This window comes from Phocoena sinus, chromosome 1 (assembly GCF_008692025.1).
Source record: "Phocoena sinus isolate mPhoSin1 chromosome 1, mPhoSin1.pri, whole genome shotgun sequence".
NCBI classification, from domain to species: Eukaryota; Metazoa; Chordata; class Mammalia; order Artiodactyla; family Phocoenidae; genus Phocoena; species Phocoena sinus.
Genome location: NC_045763.1, coordinates 28,829,645 through 28,834,196, shown reverse-complemented (window position 1 = coordinate 28,834,196; position 4,552 = coordinate 28,829,645). Strand labels below are relative to the sequence as shown.

General features: G+C 49.2%; 1 pseudogene; it reads right to left on the bottom strand.

The window, feature by feature from the left end:
• Positions 1 to 204: 204 nt before the first annotated feature.
• Positions 205 to 4,015, bottom strand: LOC116755757 (annotated as a pseudogene).
• Between the last annotated feature and the right edge of the window lie 537 nt (positions 4,016 to 4,552).

Here is a 4,552-nt window from a genome sequence, read left to right as displayed (position 1 = left end):
CTCAGCATTGTCTCTAGAATTTCCTTCTGAGACAGAAAACATTTCTGGGACTGGAGACTGAAGTGTTCATCCTGTTTTCCTTCTTTCCAATTAAAGCTGATTCCATGACAGAAGTATCAATCTGTGGAAATAGCATTGTTTTTCCTCCCCAAAGCAGAAAATTCAGCACCTGTACTTAGAGTTCTGTTGGAGAAGTGGCTGAACTCAAAGTGTATTGGGAACCCAACTGCAGTTTAGTCTTGGTGGATTCAACAAATTGCAGCAGTCCTTCAAATACAGGCTATGGTTTCCTTCTGGGATGACCTCACCAGGACCCTTGGCAACAGTACCGCTCAGTAGACTCTGGCAGCAAGATACTACATTGGTTGTGTTTCTAACTGAGCTGGAGTTGAAGGCGTTCTCCAAAACATGATGGCAGTTGATGTCTACAGAAGTGCTGGTAAGTGCTATGGATGTGAGTCTGCCCGCCTATCACTATGCCTAGGGAACCGAAATTGGCAAAGCCACAGAGAGCATGAGTGGCAATTGTCTCAGCACGAATCTACATATATTGCTGCACACCATCCACAAATTGGGTCCACCCTCTTGCCTTAAATGGATCAATTTTGAGAGTTTCTGATAAGCCACAATTTTATTGAAGAATGTCTTATAACCTATGAGTTTGGCAACCACAAAGCTGTCTTGCCAGTCCACTCCCATCATGAAGGAAAAGGGCATGAAGATGTAGGAGCATATTACTTCGAAACTCAGTTGTGGGTAGTCAAACATGTTTGCAAACCAGGAAAGGGCTGAATTCACAAAAGACAACAGGGCCAGAAAGGCAATCAAATTCACAGCGATGTTCGCCACCAGGGAAATGCATGAGGATGCTCCCTGAAGGTTATTTTAGGTGTTTCTGTCTCAGGTCAAGAAAGTTTAGAAATAGCCAATGCTGCAGGTGTGGACATAACTGAAGCAGTTAACAGGTGAGAGGATGAAACCCCAAAAGAAATAAATGCACCTAAGACACTTCCAGCAATGGTAGAGAACCCAGTGGTCATGACTGTGTGGAGTTCAGACTTGGTGACATATGGTAAATGTGGTTGGACCAGCAGTGGAGACTCTCTGTCCAACAAATCTATTGCCAGAAGGAACTACAGATTCAACAGATGTTCCCATAGTCGCTAGCATTACCCATCCATCCTCTCAAACAAACATGGTTGATGGTCCCAATTTGTAGTGGTCCTTCCAACCAGAGACTGTGGTGCCCACCTCAGAATGGGGACTTCCTGTTGCATCCTCTCTCCTTCCTTCCTGCTTCGATGTGGACACAGGAATGCTTTTTAATGATCCACTGCGTCAATCCGAGGTAGTGCAACATGGACATCACAGTGCTGAAGAAACCCACGATGGGCAGGACCTTAAATGCAAAAAAGTGGTCTTTATATTTCTCACCAAAGACAAATGTGGCGCCAGCATCAGTGTACTCCAGGAATGTCAGAACTTGTTTCCGTAGCCAGTCAAAAGCCATAAATCCAGTTTCCGTCTTTAGTATCAAAAGCCCAAGAAGAAACTGTAACTCAATACCCCAGAAGACAGGCCTCCAGTAAACTTTGGTTGGGTGCTTGGAAAATAGAAATGTCAGGATAAGGTACGTTAGGAGTCCACCGAAGGACAACAGCTGCTGTTGGCCCAATCTGGTGGTGTCAAAGACCAGCCAGAAAATAACTCCCAGGATCAGGCAGGCCCAAATCACCCACTTCAGCCAGAACCAATGGCTGTCCAGAAGCCTTTGGCCAGGAGACGGGAGCTGAGCGATTTGAGACTCATATCTGGCCATGAAGATCACAAAGAAGATGGCAACCACCGTGATCACGAAAAGAGGAAGGGCTCTGCGAAAGTTCAGCACACAGGCCGCAATCACCAGAGCCAGGTAACTTGCTGTTAAAATGCCCCAGATGACGGGCTTCCCTGGTGGCGCAGTGGTTGAGAGCCCGCCTGCCGATGCAGGGGACATGGGTTCTATGCCCCGGTCTGGGAAAATCTCACGTGCCGCGGAGCGGCTGGGCCCGTGAGCCATGGCCTCTGAGCCTGCGCGTCCAGAGCCTGTGCTCCACAACGGGAAAGGCCACAACAGTGAGAGGCCCGTGTACTGCAAAAAACAAACAAACAAACAAAAATGCCCCAGATGATATACTTAAGGGTTGTTTTGTGTTCCCTACAAAACTCATAAACTGTACCATACTTCCCTTCCAGGCACCTTTTGACGTGTCTCTCGATCGTCCTCCTCACCTTCAGCCTTTCTTGGAGAATCCTGCTCAGTGGTGACTTGCTCTTCCCCATTTGCCCTTTTCTTGTTCTCTTTAGCACAACTCTACTCCTTAGTGAGTTGTCATTTCCTGATGTGTTCTGGTTTTCAAAGCAGTCTTCATCACTCTGAAAGCCAGTGTCGCTGCAGCCCTCGGCTGTGAGGGCTACCATCCTCTGCAGCTCCACAGAATTTTTGCTGCTCGCTGAATTCTCTTCAGATGTCTGGGCTGGAGATCCCCTGTACCTCACTAATCCTTCTCATTATCCTTATTCCTTCTGGCCCATTTTTACTCTGGGAGGAAGACTCCTGTGCATGGGAACCGCAGATGGTCTCTGGTGCCTCTTCCCTGGTGTGTCGGATGGAGGGCCAGACGCCAGGTTCACTCCCCAGCTCACCTAGGAGAATCTGATTTATGACTTTTTTACTTTTTTTTTTTTTTGCGGTACGCGGGCCTCTCACTGTTGCGGCCTCTCCCGCTGCAGAGCACAGGCTCTGGACGCGCAGGCTCAGCGGCCATGGCTCACGGGCCCAGCTGCTCCGCGGCATGTGGGATCCTCCCGGACCGGGGCACGAACCCGTGTCCCTTGCATCGGCAGGCGGACTCTCAACCACTGCGCCGCCACCGGGGAAGCCCTGACTTTATTTTTTGATGGTGCAAAACTGATAAGCATTCAGTAGAAACCTACTTTGAATTCTGAATTTTAATCTTTCCCCAGGCTGGTGATATGCAGTATGATAGTCTCTCAATACCCTCGGGATGCTGGGCAGTGGCAGCTCCCAGTCAGCTATACAATCATCAGGGTAAACAACTGATACACTTACAACCATTCTGTACCCACACAACCATTCTGTTTTTCACTTTCAGTACAGTATTCAATAAATCACATGAGATAGTCAACACTTTATTATGAAACAGGCTTTATGTTAGATGATTTTGCCCAACTGTAGGCTAATGTGAGTGTTTTGAGCATGTTTAATGTAGGTTAGGCTAAGCTATGACGTTCAGTAGGTCAGGTGTATTAAATGCAGTTTTTACTCACAGTACTGTCAATTTACAATGGGTTTATTGGGATGGAACCCCATTATAAGTGGAGAAAGGTCTGTAGTGGCTATCTCTAAGGAGATTGAATGGCCCCTGATGGCAGCCTGTGACATGTCTGCCAGCCTCTGTTTCCTACAGGCCACACCCCAAACCCAGTGTTAGTGTTTCCTCCTAATCGCAGCATGAACAGGTAACAAGAACAGGAAAGCAATGAGATCTCTGAACACCTGATCAAGGAAAACTTCCTGGAGGAAGAAGAGCCTAGAGAATGAGTAGAAGTTGAGGCAACAAAGGATAGTGATTCCTGGTGCAGGCTGGACCCAGGTGTCTCGGATCTTCCACTTACTAGCTGTGCCTCACTTTTTTCAACTGTGAAATGGGGCAGTTAGTGTTTCTCTCATAGCATTTTGTGAGACTTCAATAAGTTTACACATGTAAAGGGCTTAGAGTTGAGCCTGGCACACAGGAAGGAGTCCATAAATGTCAGCTGTTACTATCTGACTAGGAGAGGATGGGGAGGTCATCAGAGCTAGGAGATGCAGCTGGGCAGTTGTGCTGTATATTAGAAATAATTGCTAAAGGGCCTTGACTCCCAGACCTATGAGTTTAATGGGGATGCTGGTGGTGAGGAGCATGAGATGGGGGTGTTCCACATCAGACCTCAAATCCACGCTCATATACATGCCCACACCCACCAGGCACCCACAGACACAGGGGCACTAGACCCCATGCCTATGCACGGCGCCCGTGCACAGACACACACACCCACACACACTCCTGGACACAGACCCACACGCGTGCTTCCTCCTCCTTCCCCAACCCCTCTCAGAAATAAAAGTACTCCCAGCCCGGGGTGGGGGGTGGTTTGCACACCGCCGCAGACCCCCGAGCCTCTCCCAGCCCCAGCGCCGGACAGCTTAGAAATGAGTCTGCTCCGCCATCTCCAGGCCTGAAAGCTTCTAGCCACACCTTATCCTTCCCAGCTCCTCTTCCCAAACCCCCAGGCTCAGGGGCGGTCGATCTTCTACTTGCTCCATTCTTTTTTATCTCCAGTAGATTTGAGAAGAGATTCGGCTGGTTGTGGGACTGGCCGGCGGGAGGAGGGAGGTGGCTCAGGGAAAAGGGGAACCATCATACTGAGGTCAGGGCCGGGGGAGGGGCCAGGTCCCCCAAGGACCTGTATGTACACCCTCCCACCCCCCACCCCCCACCGGGGATGA